Source organism: Mastigoproctus giganteus, chromosome 7 (genome assembly GCF_048544385.1).
Source record: "Mastigoproctus giganteus isolate SK-2022 chromosome 7, ASM4854438v1, whole genome shotgun sequence".
NCBI lineage: Eukaryota > Metazoa > Arthropoda > Arachnida > Uropygi > Thelyphonidae > Mastigoproctus > Mastigoproctus giganteus.
In genome coordinates, this window is record NC_143581.1 from 109,218,800 (window position 1) to 109,244,893 (window position 26,094).

Genomic DNA, 26,094 nt, shown 5'->3' on the forward strand with positions numbered 1-26,094 from the left:
TCTGCTGTGGAGGTAACTGGGACTTCCATGTGGCCCCTTTAAGTAACGACAACTCGGCTACATACTGTGGTCTTAAAGTACCTGTTTTGCTGGGGGGGGGAGACCGCAGTTATTTTTTGAGAGGGGGGGGCCCTTTGCTGTCTTCGCCTGAGACTGACCAACTCAGCTACGGAATGAAAAAAAAAAAAAAGAGCCGCTAAATGTTCTTCTTTCATTGAAGGGATTCGAATCAATACCTTTTCCGCTAACTGTGGAAAGGACGGTGATTATAACCATTGTGCAACCCTCGAGTTCAATCATATTCGGGTTATGAATTTGAGAGATAAACTAGTTCCTTAGCAGCCCTTGTACCATTAAACAACAAACCAACCATCAACGAATTCCTTGGTGTGAAAATGATATTCAGCACTTTTGCAATGGGATCCATATAACGTCTACTGAAGGCTTTCCGTAGTCACACACTTACAGGAGAATGGTGTGCACTTGGTTGCTGTATCATGAGAAATCAAATGAAAAAAAATCATCCAATTACACCAGCTTCTCAGATAAGTGATTCCTGGTCGGGAACAACATAGTTCGGCGCGTACCGTGCGGAAATGTCAGAATAATGTACGCTGATAGTAATTAGTACATTACTAGATCGAGCCTGTACAGTACAAAAAGTGCACATCCTGATAATAACTACAGCGTTAGTATAATGGCTTCCGGAACCAGTTAAAATGAAGCTGTTAATTCTTCTGGCTACCTTGGTGCTGTATTGAAGTATGAAAAAACTAAAAAATGAATAGCAAATGCTTAGAAAACGGTACTCACCTTGTATAAATCTGCAATAAATTTTTTTGGTAGATGTTGGTTAAATTTAGGTTGGAAGAAGCATTAAAAAGAACTAAGGCGGGGAATGGGGTGAAAATATTTTAAAGAGATTTTAAAATGAGCGCAAGGAAGTAGAAATGCATATCTCCAATCCTTGGTTGTCATATAGAGGTTAAAAGACGTAAATGAAAAAAAAGAGAGAAGACTGGTGGTGCCAATAGTCGTTATAAGAGACTTTCGTAAATAAACCGTCATTAGTTGGCAAATGGAAGAGGTAATTGTTGGCGTATCGGCTTCTGTGGCCATAATGCACCTACCAAGGTTTTTGCAGTACTTTGATCCAAGCCCGAGGCGGGATTCGAACCCGCGACCTTTGGGTTGCCAGGCAGGCACTTTACCCACCTGGCTAGCCCGGTCGGCTGCAAACGGAAGAGAAGTGAGCGCGTGTTGTATTTAAAAGTTTATGTAAACTCCCATGATGCTCTTTTTGACACATGGGAACTTTAGCCGCGAGAGGTTCCAAGCCGATGAAGGGTTGAAGGGAAGTTTAGCGTTAATAATGTTGAGATCGGAATGGTGTCGGAACCATTCGATGGTGAGGGCTTCATATTGAAGAATCCTGTAGCTCGATCTAAGTTTAATAATAGTGATGGCAGAGTCAACAAGGGGGGTGTGGTTGTGGGTTTTAGCATGGGTTGTTAACTCAGTGCAGGATTGACTTGTCTTGAAACTGTTGAAGTGGTAGTATGCGCGGTTATTAGAAGTTGTGCAGGAACCGAATTTGGTGGTAGTGCTGCCGATGTAACAGGTGTCGCAGTTTGGTTGGCATTTTATGAGATATATTATGTTATTGAGATCATTGATGGGATATTTGTGTGTATCTTTATAAGAATTAAATAGGGAACCTAGTTTATTGTAAGTGGAGAAGGTGAGGGAGATGTCGGTATCTTTGAATGTACGTCGGAATTGTGCTGCGAGTTCACTATGGTAAGGGAGAACTATGCGAGTATTTGTCTTGTGACTGTGTCTGGTGGGGTTATTAATATTGTTTTTAAAGGTGGATATTGTATGTTGGATGAGTTGAGGGGTGTAGCTCCTGGCTATGAATTTATCAGTAAGGTATTGAAGTTCATTGTGTAGATCGTTTTGTGAAGAGGTGAATTTGATAGCATCGTAGATTTGGTTGTGTAGGACGGCTTTTTTGGTACTAAGGGGATGATGTGAAGTGAAATGTAGATATTTACCGGTGTGCGTGTTTTTTCTGAAAATCTTGGTATTTAAATTTGTGTCTGTTGTATAAATAATGAGATTAAGAAGGTTCCCTATTTAATTCTTATAAAGATACACACAAATATCCCATCAATGATCTCAATAACATAATATATCTCATAAAATGCCAACCAAACTGCGACACCTGTTACATCGGCGGGCACTACCACCAAATTCAGTTCCTCCACAACTTCCAATACCCGCGCATACTACCACTTCAACAGTTTCAAGACAAGTCAGTCTTTTTTCTATTTTTTATTTTATTTTATTTTATTTATTTATTTATTTATTTTTTTTTTTTTTGCACCACGGGAAATACATTTTGTTTCTGTTTTTAGTTTAATTTTTATTTTATTTATTTATTTTTTATTTATTATTTTTTTTCCCTCTCTGGAGTGGGCCCCCAGAGAAATCTGGCCCACCTTTTGGCAACATCAGGTGGTTCAGAGTCTCGTATCGAGACAGTACGTGCTCCATTGGGACTGGCCCACCTTCCCGTGGTGTGGACGAGTACCCAGAATCATCTGTCCAGGTGACTGATGCTTCTGGGTAGCCAAGTGGCCAGAACATAACAACAGAACACACACATAATACACACAAACCGACGTCACACACATCTGGCCCATTTGTAGTGATACTGTTCTTCACAGAGATACGAGGCGGAGTTGAACTCACGTTCTAGGAGCCGCCCTTTACAAAAACACATGTCCACATGTCCATGCACTGAGTTAACCACCCATGCTAAAACCCACAACCACACCCCCCCCTGTTGACTCTGCCATCACTATTATTAAACTTAGATCGAGCTACAGGATTCTTCAATATGAAGCCCTCACCATCGAATGGTTCCGACACCATTCCGATCTCAACATTATTAACGCTAAACTTCCCTTCAGCCTTTCACCGGCTTGGAACCTCTCGCGGCTAAAGTTCCCACGTGTCAAAAAGAGCATCATGGGAGTTTAGATAAACTTTTAAATACAACACGCGCTCACTTCTCTTCCATTTGCCAACTGATGACGGTTTACTTACGAAAGTCCCTCGTAACGACTATTGGCACCACCAGTCTTCTCTCTTTTGTTTTCATTTACGTCTTTTAACCTCTATATGACAACCAAGGATTGGAGATCTGCATTTCTACTTCCTTGCGCTCATTTTAAAATCTGTTTAAAATATTTTCACCCCATTCCCCGCCTTAGTTCTTTTTAATGCTTCTTGCAACCTAAATTTAACCAACATCTACCAAAAAAATTTATTGCAGATTTATACAAGGTGAGTACCGTTTTCTAAGCATTTGCTATTCATTTTTTAGTCAGATTTATCACGGTATTATAAGGTTACTATAATTTCACTATAGTATGAAAAAACGTATTTATATATAATGTCCGATTTATCAATGTGGCGCATTAATGCATTCTACAGTGGGAGCTATCTCTCAAATAATTGTTGAAATCCACAAACACCCAGATTTTAATAAAGATATATAGTAGAAGTCAGCGTGTGATTTAGGTTTATTTTATGCAACCACTTACAATTTTAATTATCTCTGATTATCCACTTCTGATATCGTTAACAATCCTCTTTGAAGCACAATGCATTAACAGCGATTCTTTATGCTTGATTAACTCTCCAAAGTTTGTTTAATCTCTTGAGCTGCACGAGAAGTCGTAAGGAAAGTCCTTCAATCGCACGTGAATTTCTTTAAAGTGAACTCGAGGGTAATTCAAGATTCCGAAAGTACTTACTTCATTCCTCCCTTGTGGAAATCGAGAAAATCTAGCGCCGATATTCTTAAAACACAATTGGGAAATTCGACACCTGACGTGAATGGAGTTGCAATAAATAATTCAGGAACTCTGGTGTTTCCTGTCCTGTCTTTCCTCTTCTAGAGCATGCTCAGTAACCAGCTTTTCAAATATGCAACTTCCAGCAGAATTGTTTAGAAACGAACCCTGTGATCCGATTACAAGGTAAGAATTAATCATTTTAATATAAATGTTTACTTCACGAATTTAAACGTTTTTCCGTGCCAAAATATTCATGATTATATGACTTGTGGTGCTTACAGCATAGGGATGTAAATTAAAACCCCCTTTCCAATTTGTGAATTTATAAGTTAAGTAGAGGATCATTAAATGATTCCTAGTTCGCTCATAAACAAAAAAACGCTGACTACCTCATATTTCAGGAAATTAAATCCGTTATATTAATTGTTTTGTTGATGTACCTAACGTAGAAAATTCCCGTTTCTTTTTCTTCTTAACAATATTTGCCTTATTTCATGGCAAATATGAAATAAGGCAAACCTTATTTCATATTTGCCATTGGATACCTACGGATTCCCTCATGTCTACCCTGAGTCTGGGTTGAACATCTCTGCAAAGCCAGTAATGTATGTTTGGTTGGTGTGTGTGTGTGTGTGTGTGTGTGTGTGCTGCGTTGCGCTCACACTATTCTACTTAGCAAACACAACGTACATGACTGGCTTAGCAGAGATGTTCAACGCTTTAATGTATGACTATCCTCTTAGCAACCACAGGAAAGTAGCCTACAAATAAAACAGGTTTTGGGTTCTCCTACTTTACTGGATTATTGTTTTGCAACTTCGAAGTTATGGTGGAAGAGACCAGTAAGAAAAGGGAGAGGAGTGTTGGCGGGGTTGATATGTATACAAGGAGCGGAGAGAGATTAGGTATCCCCCTGAAAATAATAAGCCTTGTTGAAGATAGCTAATTTCAGACATAATCAAAGACATGACTTAAAAGGTGTGCAAATTATCACTCATACACAAGTGATTCCCTGCCATCCCCCGTGACAATTAAGGGCTTTCGTCACTTGTTTGGAGAAACAAGACTGAAAAATGATCGGGCAGGACTCTAGTTACACACGGATAATAAAGTGAAGGAAGCTGGAAAATAGTGGCGCACATATCTGTCAGAGTATTTTGATTGCAGAGTATAAAATATATGGCGGGTAGAAGGGGTAAATGCCTTAACTGTGGCGGAGACGTTTTGATTTTGAATCATTACGATTTTATTTACGATTTGATTTTAAAAAGCTCTAAAAGATCCACCGATCTTGCAATTGTTGACTTCTTCTCAAGGATCATTGATAGTCTTGAAAAGGGTCACTATGCTATAGCACTGTTTCTTGGCTTATCTAAAGCTTTTGATTGCATAAACCATACTATTCTACTTAACAAACTCAATAACCTTGGCTTGAGAGGGAAAATTAACTTTCTCCTTGAAGACTACCTTACCGACCGGCCGTTTGTCCTAAGAACAAATCAATCATACTCCGACATCTGTTATTTCTCCAAGGGAGTACCTCAAGGCTCACTTCTTGGACGTATACTATTTGTTCTCTCAAAGAACAACCCTATTTGTTCTTTACATCGATGAATTTCTCTCTCTTCTTCCATCTTCTCACCTAGTAGCGTATGCCGATGACATTTCCATCCTAATCGTAGATAAAGACCCTAATGAGCTTCAACTCAAAATCTCTGCCTTGCTTTCTGTGATGCATAATTGGCTTCAAAAGAATCAGCTTATACTGAAAAATCAAAATATATGGCGTAGAACGAACAACAAACCACTAAATATTGATTTAGACGTAACATACAAAGAAAAACCACTTGAAAGGGTGAATGAAACCAAGTTTCTCGGAATCTGGCTAGATGATAAGCTAAGTTGGGCAAAACAAATGATAACCCTACGAAAGAAAACTTCGTCACTAGCGGGAATACTCGCCAGGGCCTCTGCCTGGGTGTCTCCTTCTCTTCTCAGACAAGTATTCCTTTGTTTAATTCAGCCGCACCTCACCTATGGAATCACCTCATTGGGTACCACCAGCCAAGAAAACCTCGCGAGAATCAACTCCATTCTCAATCGATGCGTTCGTTCAATTTTGGGCCTTCCCTGGAACGCATCGGTTAGTTCGAGATACAAGGAAGTGAGACTCCTCAGCATCTACCAGCTATTGCAGAAAGCCGAGGCGATCCTTGTTTACAGTGCTATGAAGACAATAGACTTTCCCCCTCTCTTCAGATCCTTTTTCATAACCACAGACAAAGAAGAAATATCACACAATCTAAGAAATGAAGCTAACCTGAAGATTCCCTTTTTCAGAAAAGCCATAGATAGGTCAGAAAAATATGAAATACAGAGGTGCTAAAACCTGGAACAAACTTCCTGCAAAAATCAAAAATGTCACTTCGCTAAATCAATTCAAGGAACTACTAATCCAACACATCACCAGGGATGTCTGATTCAAATTACCTTCCACTCAACTCCTAGATTTTAAAAACACCAACATGGAAATAATGTACAAATGTTAAAGGAAGCAGTTGGCAAATAGTCTGTAAATTTCTGTGCATGTATCTCATAATTTTTCTTTTCTCTCCTCATTTAATTGTAAAAATGTTCACAATGATGTTATAAGTAGTGATGCTTATCGAAGTCTTCTGTAAAGAAATGTACAAAAATCTCCAATTTATTTCTGTCTTTCCTGTTGAACATTACCTGTACAATTTCAGAACTGTACATTTTTCAATGGTATATTTGTATATTCACCCCCTAAAAAGCCATCGGCTTATGTGTTCTCCCTCCCTTTTTTTGCTGTTATCTCCCAAAAAAGTGTAACATAAAATAAATAAATCATTATTATTTTGTCTCATTAATGGAAAACGAAGACAAAATATTTTAATTATGATAAAAACAGGGATTCGAGATCGGAAAAATGTTATTTTACTTTATTTATTATTTTTAAAAAAAAAATTATCTACTTCCTAACTATTGTCCTGGGTGGCTTAGTGAAGTCAGCGATTTATTATTTCTCTGAGACTCAATTTCTATAGCTATACTCATCACCTCATCTTAAACGAAGATCTGAGTGTCTCTGATTGTGCGAGGTATCTCTCTTTGGTTGGGTTTCTACATAAACTCTAAACATGCACACTTCTTTTGTGCGCATGCGTCTTCGTGTGTGGATTTGATACACAAACGCACAAAATAAAACTGATATTTTCTCTCTTCGTGATAACTTGCATCGTTATCTGTGAGTGCCTGTCAAGCGAATATAAAAATAGGATCGGAGCCACACTTGCCCCCTCGCCTGTTATTTAACATCTACTCTGAAGAAATAATTCTAGAAACGTTGGAAAAGGGAAAAAGGAATGGAAATTAATCGAAGGGAATTAAACAAATTAAGGTATGTCGATGATATGGTCATAATATCTGGATCCAATAAACACCTACAGTACCTGAGACATGAAACGGAAAATCTGAATAGGGTTATGGGACTAACTATACTGTATACTGCCCTAAACCGGACACCTGCCTTAAGAGCTCTTATTGTGTCACTTAATATTTTGTGCTGAATGTCTTCAGTCTTCGCGGGATACTCTCAACCAGCTTTTTATAAAAATCAGATGATATGTTCCTCCACTCGGCCTTTAACGCAGCCACCAGTTCGGCCTTGTTCTTTGGGCGATCTCGACGTTCACGTACCCAACGATCCAATACATCCCAAAGATGCCCGATAGAGTTCAGATCAGTACTCTGGGCTAGCCAACCCAACTTTCCCACGCCCATTTCCTCAAACCACTCTGTTACGCCCCGAGTAGTATGGCATGGCGCGTTGTCTTGCTGATACAGGTATGGGCCTTTCCCAAAGTAGTGCCATAATGTTAGAAGTGCATAATTGTACGGATTGTACTGTTATTGCACAGCATTCATGGTTTTGTCGATAATAACTAATGGGCCCAAGCCAAACCATGAAAGGAGCCCCATACCACGACACTGCCTCCACCAAACTTCATTGTTGGGAGGATACAATCAGGAAGGAACTGTTCCCCTGGCGTTCGCCACACCCAGGACCGGCCATCAGACTGGTAGAGTGCGAACCTCGTCTAGTCTGTCTATAGGACTTCTTCCATTGCGCTACAGTCCAGGATTCGCGCTCCTTACACCATGTTAATCGGCGTCTAGTATTTGTTTAGGTGATAAATTCTGTTGAACGTGTCATCTTTTATGCCCATTTTTGAAATTGTCTGTTTGAAGTCTGTTTGTACATATTTATAGCAGGTTTTGTGACGTGTTGCATGCATAGGACCTGTTTCCCCATCCATGGAAGGGTGTCCGGATATTAATGGCAGGGCAGTGCATATGCTAATAGAAAAAGGAAATATCCATAAGCGGTAAAAAAAGATTACGATTAAATACAAAAATGAACATCTCAAAAATGAAGACAAACGAACCTTCGCGAACACTTTTGTTCAAACATTGATCAGAATAAAGAAATTGAAAGCAAAATAGAGAATGTCACGACAAACAACAGTAAGGATGGAAAGCCTATAGTTCAGAATATGGTTACTGAAATGGTACATTTAACCAATTCCTTTAGCTGTGAACCTGCTAAGTCATTCGGACTGCAATCCTTAAGAAAAATAATAGACAATTGATTGATCGATATATCTAAGATGAGTTATCCGGAAAATGGATGGGAAGAATAAAAAAAAAAAACCTCATGGGTAGCACAGTTGGTAGAATTGCCACATCGGGTGGTCAAGACCTGAGTTCGAGTCCCTTCGATGATATGAGAAATTTTTACGGGCCTTTTTTTCACAACGTGGCTGAATTAGTCGGTCTCAGGCGAGGGTAGCATGGTTTATTCTCCCAGAAACTCGGGATATTCGTCCAACAAACAGAAATCGACCTCAGAGAATAAGCCATTTACATGAAGCAGTAGGTCCTTAGATGCCGATGCTCCTAAAAACCTAACGCAACAATAGCAAAGAAGAAGTATAAGTGATAAAATAATTGAAACCAAAAAAGTAGAGCTCAGGGTGGAAACATCATCATAGGAGCAAAATACAAGCTATCTTATTGTATTTTCAAGAGTAACTGTCAAGAGTAAATTTAGGATAACGTATGTCTAGGAATAAAAACAAGAGACCAGTTCATAAATTTTTCTAAAAATAGGAAACATCATAACTGTCATAACTACAAACACAGAGTCTTGGTGTTTGTTGCATTCCAACTTCCAGGACAGAGAAGCATATGAAAAAAGAAACAGAAGCAGGTATCCTCCCGTTAGTTTATTACTGCTAAAGTTAGTAATAAACTAAGTTAGCTAAAGTTATAAAATCACTTCTTGATTTCAGGATTCAGTACTGGAATAACTTTAATCCTAAACAAAGGATAGTTTCCTTTAAAACTATTCTTTATTTAGCAGTTTAGCTTCTTAATTCTCGACAGTTTACTGCAAAAACATCTTTATATTTTTACATTAAGGATTCCACTTAGGTATGTTACACAATTGTACAACTCCCGAAAAAGTATGTGTCTATATTTTATGGTCACTTTGTCTATATTTAAACGAAAAAACGGAGTTTAAAAACATTTGGCTGCACTCCCGAGGCTGACTAACTCGGTCACGGAGTGAAAACAACCCAAAAAAAATATGTATTTCCCGTCCCGCTTTGGACTGAAATCGATTCCTACCATTTCCACTGGGCATGATAAAGACGGTCGCTATCTACGAGAGCACACTAAATTATTAAAAAGAGATAGAATTTAGGGATCACATTTCGCACGAAAATAACTAAATAAATCACAGTCAATAAAAGTGATCGCAGAAAGTATTTCATGGAGCTTTCTTTGCAGGTCTTTGCAAGCGAATACAGCGAAGAACTTTTATCTTTCCTTTGAGATCAAAGGCGTAGAATCTTTGCAGTTCCTTCAGATTTCTTACTAACTTTTGTCACCTTAATACAATGACAGATGTCTTTCAGATATCTCATTAGCTACTTTATCGATCCTTCGAGGAGAATTATTTCCCACTGCTCCCGCAGAACAGTGCAATTTATCAGTTTCTCTAAGGGTTCACACGTTGGTTAACAATATTTAACCGTGTGCCTTTAATTAATTTCGTTAACCTTTTCTGACCTATAGAAAAGTTATGTACAAGACAATTAAGGACTCGTATTGTTTTTCCGCCATGTTTAAGCATTTTTATTTGGTTTTCTCTTAACTTTTTCTGCTTGAAATTATTAATTACAGAAGATGCAGATTATTCGTTTTTATGTTTTAAGGAAGTTATGTTTCTAAATATCTACCAAAGGAAAAAAAAAATCCATTACACCACTTTTAAGAAACAAATATTAAAATTTTGTACAAAAACTCTAGGAAATTCACGGTTTATATTTCGAACTATTTTAATGATTGTTTTTTCCAAAAGAAATACTCACTAATATTTTCATCGAATATTAACTTCAATTGCACCTTGAATGGCCGCTCTTCTTTGTGAGTTAAAGCTGTCACGTGCGTTATACGAGGGATATTTACACAAGATAACCGATTGCTAATTTCATTGCAAAAAATATTACAAAAAATTAGAGTGAGAGAAAATCTTTATTGCAAAAAAGTATTATATAACGTTAAATAACATAAGACATTAAAGAACAAAACAAGATGACATTAAATGATATAGTAGATTTACATGACGAGAACTGGCATTAAATAAATTGCATTACAAATTAAATTATATTACAAGAATTACTAAATCTTACCATAAGATTAGTATTAGTATTAGTAATGGCCGCATGGTGCAAGAAATCCTATGGCCTATGCTGCACCAGCCAAAAAAACAAAAAAAATAAAATAACATAAAACCCGAATAAAACAATGATAAAAAAATTAAATAATAATAATTAATAAAAGAAAAGGAAACTAAACCTATCATCCTATGTGTTTCACTCACCGAAGGTACTATCCAGATGACCTTTGAATTTCCCCAAACTGTCAGCCTCTACCACTCATGCAGGCAACTTATTCCAGTAATTTATAACTCACTGGATAAAATAAAACTTCCTGCAGTCCAATCTAAACATTTCCCCCCGTAACTTGAATTTATGTCCCCTAGTTCTAGCATCATTTAGAATCTTTAAAATTGCGTCTTCATTCATTTTACTGATGCCTCTCAGAGCCTTAAACACCTCAATCAAATCTCCTCTAAGGTGTTTAGTTTCCAAACTCTGCAACCCACATATTCGAAGTCTTTCTTCATAAAGACGCCCTTTTGCCGATGTCACCAGGTGAGTTATGCGTCTTTGCACCCTTTCAAGAAGCTCGATGTCTTTCTTTAGGTGCGGTCTCCATACTTGAACACAGTATTCCAAGCGTAGTCTAACATAAGCCTTATATAATGGGATTATCACGTCCCTATTTCTACTTGCAAAAGTTCGATAGATCATCGATAGGACACCATGGGCCTTCCTTGCAACCTGTTTACAATGCACAGAGAATTTCATGTCTGACCGTATCGTAACCCCCAAGTCCCTTTCCTCCAGTACTGGGTTTAGTTGAACTCCATCAAGTGAATAAGTTATTTTGGGACTACTGTTTCTCAGGTGTAATACCTTACACTTTGTTGGATTAAATCATAGCTGCCATTTTTTTGACCATTCATGAAGTCTATATAGGTCTCTCTGAAGAAACTTAGCTTGACACTGATCATTAACTACTCTACCAATTTTAACATCATCTGCAAATTTAGACATCACACCCTCTATCCCTTCATCGATGTCGTTAATGAAAATTAAAAACAACAGTGGTCCTAATACTGATCCTTGGGGAACCCCACTTCTTACATCAACCCAATCTGAGGAATAGCCATTTATCACAACCCTGTGCCTCCTGCCCTGAAGCCATCCTGCTATCCATCTAAGGATTTTTCCAGTGATAACAACCTGTTCCAGCTTTGTTGAAATCTAAATAAACAATGTCGAAATTATTCCCTAAATACAGCTCGTGAGTGACCCTTTCAAAATAGCGAACCAGATTTTTTTAACATGATTTTCCCTTTACAAAACCATGCTGAGTATCCTTGAGAATTTCAATTCTATCCAAATGAATGATCCTGAATTCCGCCCTTGAACGTTGCATCTATGATTTTCCCTACCACTGAAGTCAGACTGACAGGTCGATAATTTGCCATTGGCACTTTTCACTTTTCATTGGGAGATACATTAGCACTTTTCCAATCCAAGGGAATCTCCCCAGAGTCTAGTGATGCTCGCATAATTAGCCTCAACGGTTCAATGCACTCACTTGACGCCTCCCTTAAGATTATAGGGTATATTCCATCAACCCCAGGAGCCTTACTGGCCTGTAGGCTCGAAAGTTTTTTTCATTAAATAATCTTGCAAAATTTCAATATCATTAATTTTTCAACTTCCCATTTCCACAAAAGTTTTTTCTTCTGTAAATATCGATGCAAAATAACTGTTGAGTTCATCTGAAACGGCAGCTGGTGTATTTAATACTATCCCCTTTCCCTTACGTAAAGGTCCGATCCGGTGTGTCCTGCTCTTCTTGGCATTTATATATGTTAAAAATTTCTTTCCCCCCCCCCTCTTTGCTCTGTTTGCTAGTGATTTCTCATAAACTGCCTTTACCTGTCGACCCTTTTCTGTGGCTCTATTACAGATCATCTTGTAGCTGTTATAGGCTTCAGTATTTTTTATTGCTCTGTAACCTTTCCATGCCACTTTTTTCTGCTCAAGTAATGTGGCCACTTCACTATTCATCCAACTTGGAACCCTCCTCGTGGAGTATTTTTTTAATAGTAAATACGCATTCAAGGCATCTGTGATTAATGTTTTAAAAGCGTACCACAGTTCAATTGTATTCATTCTCTGTGCGATATCTACCCAATTAATAGAGGCTGTGTAGTACCTTAAGGCATCGTAATTTCCTTTTCTGAAATTAAAACCCATTCCTTTGCCTTTTACTGTTGCTATTTCTCTCATCATCATCCACCGTAGAACTCCGTGATAACTTCCTGCTACTGGTTCCTCTACTGTCAGCCCTGTTATGTCATCTGATTCATGGGTGATGATGAGGTCTAGGATATTATTTTCTTTAGTACTTGCCCATTCCATTTGCATGTAGAGGGTTTTGTCATAATCTTCACAATCACCTTGTCTGTAGATTACTCCTACTTGCATTATAACTTTGTTTCCAACTATCTCACGACATACAGATTCTGTACTAGCATGTGAAACGTCTAAGCCCTATTATGTCCGCGTTATTTGGTTTAATCAGCAGTTCGAATTCGCTCATTTTATTGACGACCCTTCTAACATTACTATATAAACAATTAAGATTTACTGTTCCTGCATATTTAACAACCCTAACACAACCCTTTAAGTGTTTTAGGCTCTCTTCCCTGGCATTAGCTACCCGCTCACTTGAAACGTTTCTGCCCCCAGAACATCTAAATATGTCCAGTTGGGGTAACAGATAAGAACTCTTGAGGTATGTGCAAGAGTTACTTTGACCAATATTATCAGATAAACGCTTGTCAGTATTACCTACATCCCCCCCCCCTAACTAGCAGTTTCCCTGAACCTTTAAGGTATTCTCAATAATACTGGCAAAAACTTTTGCACCACATTTGTTTAAGTGTATCCCGTCTCTACAAAACAAACTCCTTCTACCTACAAGTGTGGGCCATGCTGAGAGAAATTTTCCCCCTAAAGCCTTGCAGATTCCTTCAAGTCTTGAGTTAACCACAAGGCTTTTAACATATAATCCCTTCTATCGTGTCTGCGCAAAATTGCAGACACATAGACATTGTGGCCTAGCTCGCGGCATTTCCTCAGCATGGTCCTGTTTTTTCCAACAAATCGTCAGATCGTGTACGTTTAATGTCATTAGTCCCCACATGAATAATAATATTGTATTTACCTCCCTTGAAATCTGACAATCTGTTGGTGACATCATTAATAGTTGCTCCTGGCAGATATACCCTGGTTCTACTCCACCTATCCTTATTACAAAATACATTCCCCGTTTCCCTGACAATGGAGTCTCCTAATAAAACAGTCCTTTTGAACCAGAGTAGTTTGCACTTGGTTTTTCTGTTTTGAGGCCCGATTCGGGTGTGCATTCACTTGGTAGATTGCTGGTGTCTTGAGTCCCTGACGAGCTCCCAGATGCATTATTCTCGAGGGCAGGCATCCGTTTTTTCAGTGACTCGAATGGTTCCATCAGTGCTCCAAATTCTAATTTAAGATCGGTGCACTCCTTACAGCCATCACAAAGAAAAGAATCCCTAGGTGAGCTATGATTAGTCAACAGGTCGACCTTGGAAAATATTCGACAGGTTCCGCAACGGATTAAATCATGACTCACCCATAAATCGCCATCGGCTATTTCCGTGGGAGTCATACCCTGTGACGTGTTTAAGGCAGATCTCTTAACTACCATTATAAAATTAGCTAAATATGAATGAAAATTAACTTTAAAAAATGATATCTATAATATTATAAAAATAATATTATAGATATTAAACCTATAATAAAATAATCCAACAATATCTAAATAAATCAAATATTTAAAAGCAATAATCAACAGTAATCCGATCCACATAACTGAGGAGCCTTGACAGAGCGCGTCCGCTCAGCTCGAATGCCAACGGATAAAATGATTTAGAACATTAAACTGAAATAACCAAATGACAATTGATACATACAGTATATGATTTGCATATACAGTACTATTATCCTCAGAGTTCATGGGAGAGAGCATCAAGAGCAGCGCCAGGCTCATTTCCCCGTTAATTCACAGGGATGTCCAAGTGGTGATGAAGGGTATGCTGTCTTTGGATGTGAAGAAAGAAGGGTTTCCTTGTGCACACTGTCTGGACCAATGTAGAGTATTCCTTATTGAGAGCAACCGGGCAGTTTCACTTCTTTGTCAAAGTAGCGCCACGCCTCCAGCGGTCGCCAATCCCAGTTTTATTTAAGTAGTTTGGTGATTTGCAGATGCAGCTGGCAGTTCGCGGTCTATGGGGTGTGTGGGGCCAAGTATCCCACGTCTATATCGTCGGTTGACAGCAAATTTCTGATGGTCGGCATCGATGTCCTGGATTCGTCGGAGCATCTGGTATGGTAGGAAATGATCTGATAAGTGGAGGCGTCAATGAAGAGGATAAATAGTTGGGATGGCTCTGAGCTGGGCAGGTCGAATCCTCCAACCACAGAGATCCTAGAATGAAGAATATGTAATCAGACCGGTCAATGTCTTTTTTTTTGATTACCAGTATTTTTATCATCAATGAGAGAAGGCAGCCTGGGGATTCCCAGAGCCTGGGCCATTTCAGTCGTATGAACATGGGGTGGTAGCCTATGTTTGTAGTTTAGCCATTTGAAGAGCCAATATTCAGCTGCCTAAATAGGTTTTCTGATCGTAGGCACTGCTGGTGCCAAGATTTCAGCAACATAAAGTAACAGAAAAAAAGTGTAAAGTGTATGTATTCGTGTCTAGAGGCGCCAGGGGTTTCCCCCATCTCCGCGTTGCTTTCATTGTGGATGTAACAGTTCACTTAAAAAGCCAGAGATTTAAAAGTGTATGGATTTTGTAAGTGTAGTGTTATGTATCGTGGTTCTTCTGGCTATTGAGCACAAGGATCCTTGCTGGGCCTGGCGTTGCTCACTCTTTGCCTCGTGGAGGCAGACCAGGCACTAAGTAGTTTGAAATTTTACTCTGGCAGGCCCTGCTACCTTGTTTCCTGAGATTTCAGTGGTTAGGACCTATTAAAAAAAAGAATAAAGAATCGGTGAAAATATGCCAAAAGGGTTTGCGTGCGCAGTTTTAATTTTTGACATTGTGTGGGACGTGCGCAGACAGAATAGGGGGGAGACTGAAGACTGGGGGGAAAAGTCAGAAATATGGGGAACAATAGAGTAGATGTCCCCAAAAGTAACGGGGAGTATATGTTGGTCCTGATATTTTGTTGCTGTTACCCTGTCTGAGACGTAATACAGGTGTTGTTTCGCTCTTCATTTCAGGTACGCCTCTCGAGTGATGAGTTTGTCAATGTGCTGGTTGAATCTCAGTTTTGTGTTGATTACTCCCAAATATAAATGAGATGGAACAGCTGGGGTGGAAACTGTTATGAAAAAGTTAATTTTGAGTGATATTTCTGCTCTTGATCACTGATCATTTCTGTATTAGCTGAGTGGTAATACAAAAATGACCTGTGTATTAGCAGGTCTTCCTAAAATGAGGCTTCCTAAAATTAGTAGACGCACATGAAGCAAGAAAGCAAGCTTATACAGCATCAGCCAAAAAAAAAAAAAAAAAAACCCTTCCCATTTCACTGATCCATTCACTCCAAATATTTGTCTAGTTCTGCCTTGGATTTATTTAAGCTATCAACTTCTACAACGACAGATGGAAGTTTGTTCCAGCAATCAACTACCCGATGGCTAAAGGCAAACTTCCGCACATCTTTTCTATAACTGTCTTTCCTCAGTTTCAATCTATGCTTCCTCATGTTTGTAATCTGAGCAAGGGGAAGAATCCCATCAGCATTAAGCCTGCTCAATCCATTCAAGGCTTTATACGCCTCAATCAGATCGCTTCGCAGGTGCCTAGTCTCCAGAAGCTGCAATTTGCAGAACTTAAGCCTGTGTCATAAGAGCACCCCTTTGTTCCCTTCACCAGTCTTGTTGCCCTTCTCTGTACTCGTTCTAGCAACTCTACATCCTTCCTAAAATGAGGCTTCGAGACCTGTACGCAGTACTCAAGGTGTAGCCTGACCATTATACAAGAGGATAATCACCTCCTTATCCCTGCTCGCAAAATTCCTGTATATCATTGACAAGACCCCATCCACTGATTAGAAAAAACTTCATCTGACTGCACAATTAGGCCAAGGTCTATTTCATTGTCCACTACCGTGAGTGTAACACCGCCTAGTTGGTACATTTCTCTGGGGTTACTACTACCCCCATGCAGTACTTTGTTATATGCAGTACTTTGCATTTGTCAATGTTAAACTTCAGTTACCACTTCTCAGCCCATCTGCCCAACTTTTCCAGATCCTGTTGCAGTAACATATTGTCATTACTGTTATTAACAACCCTTCCAGCCTTCGTATTGTCTACAAACTTGGACATTAAGCCTAATATTCCTTTATTTATATCATTGATAAATATAGAAAACAACAATGGGCCCAACATCGAACCCTGAGTGACACCACTAATAACATCAGTCCACGTAGAGCAGTACCCATTTATTACCACTCTCTGCCGTCTCCCACTCAACCATCCTTTTATCCATTGTAGCAACTTTCCCTTAATGCCATACTGCTCCAATTATTACAGCAGTCTTCCATGTGCAACAGTATCAAAAGCTTTCCTGAAATCCAAGTATATGTTATCAAAATTACGTTTTTCACCCAGTTCTTTGGGACCACATCATAGTATCCAATCAAATTGGTCAGACAAGACTTCCCCTGGAAAAACCCATGCTGTGTCTGAATTATTGCTGCAGTCTTGTCTAAATGATCCTGCAATGCTCTTTTAACCAGTGACTCCATTATTTTCCCTTATTAGCATGAGTTGGATGTATTTTGCTTTTTTTCTTTTTTTTTTTGGAAATTTTTTATATTGACGTATCGACTAGTTTGGTTACAGTGAATCACTTCATATATCCTTTACGTTGTGTCATGTCTGTACACGTATGCATTCCAACTGACCCATGTATTATTTTCCCTCGTGGGTAGCCCAGGTGGTAGAATATGGCTGGAACAGACCTGACATCGAATCCACTCAATGACGTGGGAAATTTTATTACCATTTTCCAAAACATGACTGATTTAGTCGGTTTTGGGCGAGAGAAGTATCGTTTTTGCCTCCGGGAAACTCGAATTTTTCGTCCAGAAAACATAAAATCGACCACAGGACACACGCGATTTATAGATAGATCATAAACATTCGAAAATGACTTCAGTTGCTAATGCGCCTAAATCCTACCATAGCTAACAACCCAACATATTGTGAGAGAAAATCGGGATAATGCACTGGAAACAATCTTGCTCCCTCCACCTGAGGGGGTCAGGAATTTTCGCGTGTTGTGGGAGGACGGTGATTATAGATTGTTTTAAACTTGCGGGAATTCACCATGCTGTTAATTTGGAAATCTGCCAATCACTTGAGATTGGCAGAATTCTTCGCAACGTGGAGGTTAATTTTGTAGTGTTTTAAAAAAAGAAAATTAGGTATTAGTCACATTGTGAAGTAATTAGTATCATCATCATCAGCCATTTTCAATCCACGGCAGGATGAAGGCCTCTCCAGCAACTTTCCAGTTCCTTCTGTTTTGAGCACTGGCCATCCATTTACTACCCAAAAACTCATGAATTTCATCTATCCATCTCCGCCTTTGTCTTCCAGGTTTTCTTCTAGCTCCTCTTGGGTACCATTCTGTTATTTTCTTAATCCATCTGTCATCATGTCTTCGAGCTATGTGTCCTGCCCAAGACCATTTTAGTTCTTTAGTTTTGATAAGAATATCCTTTACTTGAGTTTACTGTCTAATCCATGTGTTTCTCTTCTTATCTAACAGTCTGATTCCCAATTTAATTCGTTCCATTGTTCGCTGTGTAATTCTCAGCTTCTCTTCCATTCTTTTGGTGAGTGCCCAAGTTTCACTTCCATAAGTCATGGTGGGGAGTATACATTGGTTCATTATTTTACGTTTCAGACAAACTGGGATATTACTGTTCAGTATGTGACTATATTTCCTGAATGCTATACATCCAAAATTTATTCTTCTCTTGACTTCCATCCATTTATGATTATTACAGCTAATAACTTGTCCCAGATAAGTATATGACTCCACCTTTTCAATTACTGCTCCTTCAATCATTATTTCCCTTTCTGTGGCATACTTGTTCATCATTACTTTTGTTTTAGCCATATTCATCTTTAGTCCAAAATCCTTACTGAATGTGCATAACTGATTAAGATTTTCCTCTAATTCTTTGGGATCGTGGCTTATGACCACAATGTCACCTGCAAATCGTAAATGGTTTAGGTACTCTCCGTTCACATTGACTCCTTTCTGCGACCAGTCTAATCTTCTGAAAGCTTCCTCAAGGGCAGTAGAGTACCTATTCGGAGATATTATCTCCTTGTCTAACTCCTTTCTCGATTTTAAATTTCCTACTGTCTTTGTCTAGTCTAATAAAGGAGATAGCACTCTCATATATTTCCTTCAAAATCATAATATATGGGTTATCTGTGCCTTGTCTTTCCAGTGCCCGAAACATTGCCTTATGCTGTATGGAGTCAAATGTATTTTCATAATCCACAAATGCCAGGCATAATGGTGTTTTATATTCATTTGCTTTCTCCATTAGCTGTGATATTACGTGATAGTTGAGAATCCTGTCCTAAAGCCAGCTTGCTCTTTCGGTTGATTCTCATCAAGTATTCTTTCTAATCTGTTAGTAATGACCCTTGTGAACAACTTGTAGATGTGGGATAACAAGCTAATTGGTCTATAATTTCCAATTTCTGATTTATCTCCTATGCTCTGAAGACAATATTTAACTTTTCTTGAATTCAGCTTATAGTTTTATCAGTCATGTTTCTGGAATGGCTTACTGCAAAGTACTAAACTTCATTGTTAATCTAAAGGTGCAAAATACCACACCAATGCCTCAATATAGCAGTAGCAGTGCAATTGAAACGTTTCCTTAGTCGTAACATTTTGCTAGTTCTTCCACCGAAAGTTTCTTCAGTTAAAATTGAAGTTAGGGTGGTTTTCAGAGTGGTCAGCTGAATCGGCATCTTGATTTCGCATTACAGTTTTGCATACCTTTAAAAACAATGAGCAGATGTCGGTGTATATCCTGGTGACATAGGGAGAGCACTTTATTCTGTTTAGATATGTGAGCATATCCGAACAGGACAAAGCATATGGTCACATGACATCAGTACGGCGTATGAACCCCCTCCAACGGCTAAGCATGCCTAACAGCAGTGAACCATGCTCGATATAAGGGTGTCTCTAAGATTTGTGGCAACAAATCCCATTCTTCCACCAGCGCAGACCTCGGCTCACCAAGTAACCGAGAAGTTGGCTGTCGGTATGAAATGTGACACCCAAGGGCGTCCCACGCATGGCCGATTGGGTTGGATATATTCAGTTTCAAGATATTCTTCTACCACTTGAGCTCTATGTGTAGTGCATTGCCGTGCATGAAAAGAAAATCGGGCCAACCGCAACCCTAAAAAGTAGCATATATACGGTTCGAGGATCTGTTCTTGTTATCTCATCGCAGTTATGATATCCCAATCAAAAACATGGAGGACTGCTGCTATTCATCATTGTTTCACCCCCACACGAGAACACCACCTCCACGTGTCCTTTTCTCTGATGTTGGAGGGATGGCACCGCATACTTCGTTGTCTACTGATTGTCCCCAGGTGAAATAACGTCCAGAATCTGTTTGTAGTCTAAAACGAAACCCACCAGAGAATAGAACTGTACCCCATTTGTCAGAGCCCTAAGTGAAATGTTCATGGTACCAGTTTCGATGAGCTCTGCAGTGGTTTGGGGTTAATGGGATTCAATTTAAATTCAAATTATTATATTAGGGCCACCTGTATTTTCTTACATATACCTATTTATATATTATGTCTGTAAATTGCGTGCGTTCGCTGGTCCAAAAAACCCCAGTTTCTGGGGGATCTAGCTATCTACGCCTGAGACCAACTAACAGCAACGGAGTGATAAAACCCATTAAAGTTCCTCGTGTCATCGACGGGATTCGAACCTGGACCTTTTCCACGCGGTGTGGGAAGGATGGTGACGATACCACTGTGCCAACCGTGCAGATGGGGTTAAAGGGATACAAACCACTGGTTTCCCTGAGTAGAGTCTATTTGAATTGAGCCTTCTTAACACAGTCCCGTTGGAAATATTTTCACCTGTGGCCGCAGCAATCTCGAGAGTCAGTTGATGACAGGACATCATTCGGTTCCCTCTTGCTGTTAGTCAGATAGAGGTCTGTTCTAGTTGACGCAGCCCTGGGGCAACCTTGGCTAGCTCTTCTTGTAATGGTTCCTGTCTCCTGAAACTTCCATAGTGCCGAGACGACATTGCGTTACACACAAAGCAAACGTGCCACCGACTGCGGCTGCCCAGCTTCAAGTCGTACAATGGTCCTCGAACTAAAAGATTCATTTAAACGACTATCACTTTCCATTATGAGAACTGGTGATGTAGTTATACTGAAAAAAACCAAAAAAGGGAATGAAATGATGTTGTCGCAACCCTTGTTATAGGCCTGAATAATTTGCATAATATGCGGCTCTGTAATGTTGTACAGAGATATCTATTGGATACTCGGAATTTACATGCCAGGATGCCTATTATGTTAAATATTCGCGGTCGGCGACACTGTTCATAATAAAATATTCATGAAAAGCATTTTGTTCTATTAATTTTGCCAAGAAGTGTATGTGGTAAGGAGTCGCAGGCATTTCGATAGTAGTGTAGGCTTTATACAGGTTGCGGTAGTTCATGTAGGCTTGCTCATTAACTGGCGCATCAATGGCCAATTGCTCTTTGCATCCTTTGCTCACTTGCTTACATCCCTTCTGCTGGGGATTCATGAAGTTCTCGCTCTCGAAATGGTCTGCTGTCTTTTTGCTTATGCAGCTCGTCAGGAGCTTGTACATTGTTGGAATACAGGTGATCGGTCTCTAATTCTCCGGGTTTGTATGTCTTTGTCCTTAGACGTCAGGTAGATGATTCCTTGAGTCAGGGACTCTGGGATTGTATTTGGGTGTTTTTCATGTGGGTGATCTGCTCCTCTGTGTGCTTGCGTGTGCAGCTGAACTTCTTGTATTAGTAGTTTTGGATGTTATCTGTTCCTGCGGTTCGAAATAATTGACTTTTTGTTTGACTGTTGTACTTCTTTATCCTGAATCTGCCATTCTGTCGCCTGTAAAAGCGTGGTGTTCGATTGCAAGCTGTCAGAAGCCGTCCAAATTAGAGCACCTGGCGTAAATAACGTCTTTTGATATTTCGTAAACATTTATAGTAATGTGGATAGAGAGCGCCTCGAACCGAACGGGGATGAATGCTACAATAACCCCTCAAAACTCTGAGTTCATGTTGCACGAATGCTGAAAGAATGCGTAACGTTCTTATGTTACTCATTCTAGTGTAACATGTTGCCATTGCGCCAGAATGCTCAAGTGTAGGCCTAAAATGATTATGTGAGAATGATTATCGATTAGCAAAGATCCTTAGAGATTACTTGTGTATCGTATATCATTCACACGTATCGTAGAGGGAAGCAGCCATGATGGTGGGTGTGCTTAAACATACAGGAGGATATTCATCTGTCGTTGAGGTAGATCCCAGGGTTTCCCCCATTAGCCGCCGTTGTACATCTTGTGTAGATGCTGACACCTTTTTTTATAGCGAAAACCTCTGTTATGTGGTACACACGTTCAGGTGAGATGCACAAGACGCTGGGAATGTATTAAACTGTCACTTGTCGATCGCCCTCGTGGGTAGCAGAGTTGGTAGGATCGCCGTCTTCCCTACACCGGATTGAAAAGACCTGAGTTTGAATCCCATCGATGACGGGAGGAATTTTTATGGGTCTTTTTCAAAACATGGCTGAGTTAGTCGGTCTCAGGCGAAGGTAGCATGGTTTTTTTCTCTACAAACTTGGAGATTTCGTCCAGCAAACAGAAAATCGACCTCAGAACACACACACAATTTACAGACAATATATAGGGGGGAAAACAGCATGGCCTTAGTCGCCGATGCTCCTAAAATCCAATAACAACAACAACACTTGTCGCTCGCACATCACCAGATCATGCACACTGTGAACGACTTCTGTAATAATGAACATTGCGCCTCTTCAACAGCAGTTAATCTTCCCGGTTCTCCATCCTTCGTTTTAATTCTACTGGGCATTTCTTAACTATTGGTTAGGAAGAGTCATCCTCCCCAATGATGTAACCACTTCGTCTTGAATTGTCTTTCAAGTTCGACTATTTTTTGCCAAGTAATGCGTGACTGCATGGTGAATGATTTTATCCATCTTTCCTTATTCACATAACTTTACTTCAGGATCTATAATTTAAAAAATAAATTACTGAAAATGCATGAAACTTGGTGGGTTACTATTTGAAGTGTTATACATCAACCACAGAAAATTTTAATATTCAGGCCACAAACTTTTCAAACGCTCCTTCTACATACATACGCTCGCGGATACGCCATATGAAATGAACCATATGGACGCGGATAAACCATATGAAATGGTTCTCTATAACCGAAATAGTTAATACTCCAAAAAATTCTGAAAAAAAAAGTGAATCCAATTCTGACTTGCTACAACTTATCTCTTTGGTCTTAGATATAACCCATTTTATATATATTTTGAGCCAGCTGACTGTCCCGAATACAGAAAGCAAAGAATCTGTTTTAAACAAGGAAAAATATAGCATAATTATAGCAACGCATAAATATAGCAAAGCATAATTAAGTTAATCCTACTCTGTAAATAAATAATCGCAAATGTAAGTACTTCGTGACACTCATGAACGATGCAAAATATAACGTAATAATTAGATGTTGGTGGCACACTCAGACGTTCCTATAAATAACCTGCAATGTATAATCCTAACGTAGGTTAACCGTCACTCAAACAGGGACTATCGATTTCATTGCTAATGGTCTTAAACAAGTATAATCTTATATAATCCAAGTAGGCAACCCATTACAAAGACAGCGAAGTTAATAACGCCAATCAATTTTAGGGTAACAAAACCATCTTCAACATCCATTTAAAGGGGACAACACACTGCAGAAAAGATATGACAGTTTAGACAATACACCCATCATTGTCCTGATTATAAAAATATGTCACACACATCTTTTCGGATGGGGGAGAGAAGACGTGGGCGATATGCACTACAAAGGAAGCTTGGATAATGACCAGGAAATGGATTGCGATAAACGTAGGTCCCCCTTTCTCACTATGTTTTCCAGGAGGTGGCGTGACAAATATATCAAATAAGGTCGCAAACGTGTCCGCAGAGCGATACGAGCAAGATTCAGTATCTTAAAATGTTAGAAAATCCACAGTTCGAAGAGGAATAAGATGTGGGATTAGGTATGAGATTACCAGAAACAATGATCAGTAATGGAAACGAGAAAACGTATTCAACAGAGCTGAAGAATAGCTGAAAGAAGCCTTATCTGTTTTGCCATACGAAGTTCCTTGCACTATAATATTTGAAAATAACAGCAACATAATTTTTGAATACTTTATTTCAGTGTATATCTGATTGTATCTCGCAAGAGTCAAAGAAAAAATTAAATTAAAATTAAAAAGAACTAAACTCGAATGTCGATGATTCATCATATATATGAAGTTTCAAAAGTAAGTGTAAAAATCCTGGGGAATTCAGCAAGGGCCCAAAAATACGAAAAATATGTCGGACTCTGAACGCTTATAGAATTGTTTAAATTTAAAAAAAAAATAAACACGAAAAAAATAATAATAAGAGAATGAAAATGATAAGCAGACTTATCATTTTCATGAATAAACATAGCAAAATGTTTATTCATGCCTGCCTGCTTATATTATTTATCTTTTAATATTTTTGACTAGTTTTCGACTTTATTTATTTTTGCTGACCAATGTGGAAGTCTAAAACAAACATCCAGAAGATCTGGTTTGTCAATTTCCAGATATACAGGAGAAACAGACTGCTTCTACTCCAGGGAAACGGGATATTTTCCTGTTTCAATAACGTCTGCTGTTCATGTAGAGAGGATTTAAGACAAAAGATATGAGAACTGAAACAAAATAAAATGGGTTCCATGAAGATACTTTCCATCATTTCTGCAGATATGGTTTGAACCAAAATAATCCTGTTGGATTATTTGTAAAGGAAAACCGCTTAATTCCGAGAAGAGAACAAAGCCCTCCACAGGCTATTTCGAGATACATACAAGCGCGTATACAGGGATTTTTGTTTTACTTTCGATTCTTAGCCCCAAAAAGGAATCAGCAGAGTTCTGAATGATTTCTCCCTGTTTTAGATATTACCGGTGTACAGTTAATGGTACGCATAAAGAATTGTTAAGCATATAGTTTTTTTCTGGCGTCTCTTTTGTTCATCAACTTTGCTTGATTAATTGTGGTTGACTTTTGGAAAACTACGTATCTGATATGCAGATAGATTTTGAAACAATTATCAAGTGGTTTGAAGTGTATTACGAGGTGTAACTTGAAAGGTCCAATAAGGAGTAGTTAAATTTGAACTTGAAAGATTTTGCTTTTGCGTCGTTTTAAATATGCTAGACGGGTCGATAAAGGGCTACCATCCTTTCTGTAAGAAATTCACACGTTTGCATTAGCAGTGTTTTGCCACATGTCAGTGCAGTTACTAACGGCGATGGACTTTCACTGTTTTGTTTAAGGGCGATAGTTTTATGCGTAAATGGAAATTTCAGGTTAGTATATTATTCGTGGCGAAAGGCAATAAATATAAATGTGTTATATATTATTTTTAGCGCTGATATCTCTTTACCTTATAATATAAACAGATTTACAAAAAAGCTAATAGGAAATTTGAGGAAAACCAAGAGGAACTAGTACTGCCCGGATGGGCCTTTTAGTACATGCCCTATTTGGAAAAGAATATACTTGATACTTGCGTATAATATCTCACAGGTAATCGTTTAAATATGATGTGTTTTGTTTTCTTTGCATAGAACAGAAATCAGCGAAAAATAGGTATTTTACTAAAAAGAGAGGGTCAGAAATGCTATGGCCCGCTACTACCGAATCAACAGTTAGTGACTGAGTTAGCGTCATTTAGGCAGTAGCAGGCGTGAGCTTATTCTCATGACTTCCTAAATAACGTCAATTTTCGTTCAACTTGCATCGTTCATTGGTGTTACTTCAGTCCGAAATAATGAGGTACCGTTTTTTGCTCACGCCCGATACTTACTGTAACGAATCAACGTTTGTGAATGGATTAGCGTCATTTAGGAAGTGGCGCAATTTGTGTCAATTTCGCATCGCGTTTTCGTGACAAATTGGTCTTACTTCAGTCCGAAATTTAGTAGGTGTCGCCAAAGATGTTTTCATATAAAAAATATAAATAAA